Source organism: Odontesthes bonariensis, chromosome 21 (genome assembly GCF_027942865.1).
Source record: "Odontesthes bonariensis isolate fOdoBon6 chromosome 21, fOdoBon6.hap1, whole genome shotgun sequence".
Lineage (NCBI taxonomy): Eukaryota > Metazoa > Chordata > Actinopteri > Atheriniformes > Atherinopsidae > Odontesthes > Odontesthes bonariensis.
In genome coordinates this window covers 26,913-34,010 of record NC_134526.1, presented here as the reverse complement: position 1 = coordinate 34,010, position 7,098 = coordinate 26,913, and the positions used below count along the sequence as shown (strand labels likewise).

The 7,098-nt window shown below is 41.4% G+C and overlaps 1 pseudogene; it reads left to right on the top strand.

Moving 5' to 3' along the window:
* The first annotated feature begins 4,263 nt into the window (after positions 1-4,263).
* On the top strand, positions 4,264-5,648 carry LOC142371837 (nuclear factor 7, brain-like; annotated as a pseudogene).
* Positions 5,649-7,098: the final 1,450 nt, after the last annotated feature.

Sequence of the window (7,098 nt, the reverse complement as noted above, 5' to 3'; positions counted from 1 at the left end):
CCCTGCATGCTAGCAGGGGGCAGCTACCTTATCCTCCTTTATACTGAATCATGCCAGAGGTCCAGCTTACCTTCAGATCTACATCCTTCAACAGAGCCTGATGTTACTGTCTTTTCCCAGGATTTACTCCTGTTGTCCCAAACACTCCATCTGTAGAAGATGTCATTCAGTCTGTCTGTTCTCTCTGGTGTCAGATGGACAATGAGCCCCCCCCCGCGACCCGACCAACGGATTTGGCGGGTATAATGGATGGATGGATGGATGGATGGATGGATGGATTAAAATATTAATTTAACTTTTTTCTGGTTAAAACCATATTAATGACAAAATAAATGTGTCAGTTGTGAAAAAAATAAACAAAACATATTTAAACCAAACATTTTATTATAAATTGTCATCATGGAAAATGTAAAACAAGCCTTAATAAAGAAGTTATTTTACTGCTATTCATACAGTTGGGTAGATTAATCTACAACAATGAACTGTATTTGATCAAATTGAAGGGTTTGGACATTATAAAAATCTGCTGAAGCCCTAATAAGGGTTGATCCATGACAGCAGCGACCACCACATCTGCTGACCTCCCTGACAACAACAGAGAAATTAATAAATTCATTATCACAGCTGCAAAGTCATGCTGAAAAAAACTTACTTAATTAAAGACCAGTCAGCTAATGCCTCACTATGCCAAAAATGTTGTAATTTAATCAATTTACCGGAGAAAATACGTCAGAAATACCAAAATGTATTATCACTATAGGCCTATATAGTATTTTGGTAATGTTTTAAAACCTAACAATCAAAACAACTTTACATAATGTCACCTGACAATAAAAAGTTAACGGACTTTAGTGAAATGATCACGTTAATTACCTCACGTTAGCCTCCGTTACCAAGCTTTCAGTTAAGTCCCTAAAATCCATTACATTTTTAACATCAACATCGACATTTCATGCTAACCAAATGTAAAAATAACAATATCTAAGAGTATACTTCTGATAGATAATGCTTAAAGGAGAACTCCGGGGCATTTGAAGCGCAATCCCATTGCTAGAGGTTGTCAAATACTGACAGTAGGACACAGACTGGTGCAAATCGGCGCTCCCTGTGCGGTGATTGCGCTGTTTGCGCAGCCTGTCATGCTAGCCAAATACGTGGTGGCCAAGGGGCAAATTCTAAACCTTCCATGTAAAACAACAACTTGCAAACTGCAGAAACGTCACACCACTTTATAAACCATCCGACAATAAATTCACAAGCCTTACCATCAAAACCATATGCATGGTTCTCACATTACTGGCATGGGGACGTTACAAAACAACTTTATAAACAGCATGTCACTTACCTGTTGTTTGTATGCGCCCGCATGTGAAAGCCCAAAAGAGTCAATGGACGATACTCCCATATACAAAGCAATTATCTTCTCTAGAAAAACTGCGTTCAAGTATTTAACAACAATACCATATACTGCTAGGTTAGCATTAATTCATGTTGTTTCATGCCCAGTAATATTGTTGTAATGTTTTAAATAGTTTATCATGGCTGTTCTACAGAAAATAATTGCTTCGTATCGTCCATCGACCGTGGACATGGCAAAGGGGGCGGCGTCTTGATCTATCTGAAAGAACACATTCAGTGTAAACAGCTTGATCTGCCAAATGATGATCTTGCCAAGGGTTATTGAAAACAATGTTACTTTAATGAATTTCAATAATGTAGATGAAATGAAAATAGCCACAATTTTATCAACAATATCACAGTTCAAGGCAAAAGACATCTGGGGCTTTGACACTTCTCTACTGAAAAACTTTAAGGATGTCTTATCTATTCCCATTATGTACATTGTAAACAGATCATTGGAGGAAAACGTTTTCCCCAATACTCTTAAAACAGCAATAGTAACTCCAATATTCAAAGGATAGACAGGGGATAGACAGAATGTTAGAAATTATAGGCCAATAAGTATGCTACCAGCAATTTCTAAGGTGCTTGAAAAAACAGTGTCAGAACAGTTAAAGCTGCAGTCTGCAAGATTTGTTGTTGTCATACGTAAAGTCCTACTTTTTGGCATTTTAAGAGTTTACATGATCTATCAGAACGCTTGAAGTTGAAAACGGTGACCTCCGTAGTCGCAAAATGCAAGAAATGCTTATTTTTTAACCGAAAAATAAAAAGTTATTCAACTTCCTGTCCCGCCCCTTCAAAACACATGAGAACTCGTGCACGTAGACGTGCACGCCAGATGCGCCTACACGACTCCTCATTCATCAACTCACCTGTCATTTGCGATCATGGAAGACACAGTAAGTAGACTATAGCCCGTAATGAAGTTCAATAGTCTAGATAAATAAGCGTGGGGACGAGCCTACCTTGTATCGCGCGTGCACAATCGGTGATTGACAGGCAGCAGAGCCCAGCTCGTAAACCTGATTGGTTACCTTTTACCGGTCCGGTCTGCAATTTTGTAAACAAACCTGCTGGCTTTGGAGGGACCTAGTGGGACATATAGGGGCCCTAGAGAACTCATTTTTTTTTGTATTGGGGTATTTAATGTACTACTTTCAGAATCCCCGGACAGTTCCAGGCATTATGCTTGAAAAAGAGTTGCAGACTGCAGCTTTAATAGCACGCTTCAATAAAAGAAATTTATTACTCCCCATGCGGTTTGGATTTAGAGCTAACCACTCTACTGACACTGCATGTTGTTTTTTTATTGAGCACATCAAGGCAAATCTGGACAAGGGAGGAGTAGTGGGTGCAGTGTTTTTAGATCTGCGAAAGGCATTTGACACTGTAAACCACCCAGTACTCCTCTCCAAGTTAGCTAGCTTTCAGTTGTCTCCAAGTGTATTGTATTGGATTGAGTCATATCTTTTAAATCGTTCCCAGTGTGTCAGGATAAAGGATAAATCATCATCCCTCAGAGCATGCTCTATGGGGGTACCGCAAGGTTCCATTTTGGGGCCACTTCTGTTCAGCGCATACATCAATGACCTCCCATCAGTATGTGATGGTGTGGAAATATTGATGTATGCTGATGATACAGTATTTTTCACACATGGCAAAGACTCAGAACAAGTTACTGACACAAACTCTCACTAAGGTTACCAAGTGGTTGACCAATTCTTGTCTTACACTTAATACTGATAAAACTGTCACCATGTTTTTTAAAAACAGATGTAAACTAAAGTCTGTACCAAATATATATGTAAGTGGAGAACCGTTAAAAAATGTTGATGAGTTTAAATATTTGGGAGTGACTTTAGACTCCACACTTACTTTTAAGAAACACATTAAAAAACTGGGCAACACTGTGAAATACAGCATAGCAAATTTTAGACATATTCGCAATTCCCTAACTGTTGATGCTGCAAAGACCTATGTAAATGCCATGATAATGTCTCATTTACACTACTGTATGTCAAGCTGGTCTCAGGCTACCAAGACTGCCATGAAATCAATTGCATCACTTTACAAACAAGCTCTTAAAGTTTTGGACAGACGTCCCTCTCAATTTCACCACTGTGTCATACTGGACAAGTATAACTTGCTCAGCTTTGACAACCTCATCCTATATTCTGATATACGCCTCATGCACAAAATTATCCACAATACCGCTCCACCACCTCTGAAAACTTTCATCCATCCTTGCTCTGAACACATTAGCAGAACAACTAGATCTACCAGCAGGGGAAACTGTAGCCTCCCAAGTCGGCTCACTGCATTTGCACAATCTGCTTTTTCTTTTAGAGCAACTAAGGAATGGAATACCCTTCCCACTCACATAAAAAACATTGCAAATTTCTATACCTTTTCATGTGAAGTGAAGCAATGGCTTTTATGTAATCAGTCTTGTCACCACTAATAGATTTGCACATGACTGTTTTGACATTTTGCTGAGCATTTGCATATGATAATCTTTTTATGTTGTGTGTGGGGTTGTGTGTGTGTGTGTGTGTATGTGTGTGTGGTCTTTGCCTGAGTGACTGCTTCTAATTTATTGTATTTTATGTTTTTATGTTTCTAACCTGCCCAGGGACTGCAGATGGAAATTAGCTTATAAGCTACAATCTGATGCAGGTCATCTCTTTACTTTGTAATTAATGTACTTTGCACATGGTCCCTGACTAAATAAACTAAATAAAGAAAAAATAAAGTAAAGAAAGGGAAGGTACGTTTGAGGGCTTTTAGCAGGGGAGGGAGGGCGGCCATTACTGAATATACTGAGTTTCTGCTCTGCTTTCAGCTTCGCTCGGAGACTAAATGGCTTCCAGGTCAGAGGAGGATCTCTGCTGTCCGGTCTGTGCTGACATCTTCAAAGATCCAGTTCTTCTGTTATGTAGCCACAGCTTCTGTAGAGACTGTCTGAGCAGCTGGTGGAGGGAGAAGCAAACACAAGATTGTCCAGTTTGTAGGAAAAGATCTGTGACAGAACCACCCTGTAACCTGGCGTTGAAGAATCTGTGTGAATCCTTCTTACAGGACAGAGTTCACAGAGCTTCAGAGGCTCTCTGCAGTCTGCACTCTGAGAAGCTCAAACTCTTCTGTCTGGACCATCAGCAGCCGGTGTGTATCATCTGCAGAGATTCAGAAAAACACTCCAACCACAGGTTCAGACCCATCGATGAAGCTGCACAGCAAAACAGGAAGGACCTTCAGGAAACTCTGGAGCCCTTCAAGGAGAAACTGGAGCTCCAGAAGAAAGTTAAAGAGAAGTTTGATCAAACAGCAGAACACTTGAAGGTCCAGGCCCGACAGACAGAGAGGCAGATTAAGGAGCAGTTTAAGAAGCTTCGGCAGTTTTTAGCAGAGGAAGAGGAGGCCAGGCTGGCTGCACTGAGGGAGGAAGAGCAGCAGAAGAGTGGGATGATGGAGGAGAAGATGGAGGCTCTGAGCAGAGAGATGGCAGCTCTGTCAGACACAGTCAGAGCCACAGAGGAGGAGCTGAAGACGTCTCATTCCTGAACCACTACCAGGCTGCAGTGCAAAGAGTCCAGCGCTGTCCCCTGCTGGATGATCCACAGCTGCCTGCAGGAGCTCTGATAGACCAGGCCAAACACCTGGGCAACCTGGCCTTCAACATCTGGAACAAGATGAAGGACACGGTCTGCTACACTCCCCTCATTATGGACCCAAACACTGCTGGTTCAGAGCTCATCCTGTCTGAGGATCTGACCGCTGTGAGACGACGAGGAGGGAAGCAGCAGCAGCGTCCTGATAATCCAGAGAGGTTTGATTATCACAGGTCTGTCCTGAGTGTTGAGGGCTTTAAATCAGGGACTCACAGCTGGGGGGTCGATGTTGGAGATGGAGTGTACTGGGCGTTGGGTGTGTTAGCAGAGTCCGCACAGAGAAAAGGAAAGGCGCTGTCTAAAGCCTGGGGAATCCAGTTCTATAGAGGTAAATACACAGCATGGTCACCAGCAGGTTCCTCCATTGAACTCTCAAAACAGAAGAAGAAGCTCCGGAGGATCAGAGTGAATCTGGACTGGGACAGAGGAAAGCTGTCGTTCTCTGACCTGGATACTAACACACACATTCACAGCTTCACACACACTTTCACTGAGAGGATGTTTCCATTAATTTACACCTCATCATCCTCCCCAATGAAGATGTTACCTGGTGTCTGTGACCCTGCAGAGAGATGTGTAATAACTAGGGCTGGGCAACGATTAAAATCTTTAATCTAATTAATCACATGATTTCCCTGATTAATCACGATTAATCGCATTTGTACGCAGAATCCAAAAATGAATCCAAAAGTAGTGTATAGCTTTTAGCATTTAGCTTTATTTTAAATGTGCTGCCATATGAATTAAAGTGCCATAACATTTGTTGTGCAAACACACTTTTAACATCAGCATCTTTCTGTAGTTTTTATGTAGAAGCCTCGCTTCACTGTCTGTTTCCTTGAATGACTTGCTGCTATCAGTTGTGTGTTTTGCCTTTAAGTGATATTTTAGACTGGAACTACTACGCTGAGAAGACAATTCAACTTGGCAGTGTTTACAGATGACTTTGGTTCTGTCGACTCCGCCGTCTGGAAGAACATTAAAATGAAAACGGCCGAGTAAAAGTTCCGTACCCTTCTCCATGTTTGGTGGATCCGCCGATTACTTTCTTTTCCGGTTCCGCAGCAGACAGCAACAGACTTTTACAAAATAAAAGCCTGTGAGCAACAGACTTTTACAGAATAAAAGCCTGTGAGCAACAGACTTTTACAGAATAAAAGCCTGTGAGCAACAGACTTTTACAAAATAAGAGCTTGTGAGCAACGTTGTTGGCGTTAAATAATAACGAGTTAACTCGCCCAGCCCTAGTAATAACTAAACTGATGTAGTTTCTCTGTTAAAGTCACAGAACAAGTTAAACTGGGACACATTACTGCACAGCCTGCACAGTTTCACTTCTCGCTGTTTCTTTGAGTTATTTTCTACTTTCACAGTTAATTCTGTTCATTCTTCATGTGAAATAATCCCCTCAGTTGGTCAGCCAGGGATGTTGAGCGTCAGCTGGACTCCATGTGGCGCCTGATGCATCCATGGCTCTGAGGATCAACCCATCCTCTCGGATAAACAGTATCCAGTTTAGCAATCCAGGTTTTCTCAGCACTCCTCCTTTAAGGTGTGGTCCAATTAGGATTAGCCTGAATGACCGTGGCTGTGACTGAATCCCAATTATGGGTTAAAAAATGTGACACCAAATGAGTGTCAGTTCTCTTCCTCTTCAGGATGTTGTGTCTGTGTTGAGTGAATCTCACTAATAAAGTGTTACCAGTTTCACCCACATATTGTCTTCCACACCTTTTACAAGTTATTAAATATACACAATTCTTAGAGTGTGGAGTGCCTTTACACTGTGAGAGAAATACTTTCCTCATGGAGAAGCTGCATAGCCATGTGAAGCGATGGAAAAATTGCCCCTGATCTCTGGTTTTCGGTTTGGTAAGTGGTGGGAGTTTTGCCTTTATTAAATAATCCCTTCGATTCTTATTTCTCCTGAAAGCTGCAATAACCGAGTGATCTGTAAGTATTTGGGTGTTCTGAACAAGATTCTGGAAGTTGGTTTTAATTATTCTGGTCAATTTAAGAGTGGATG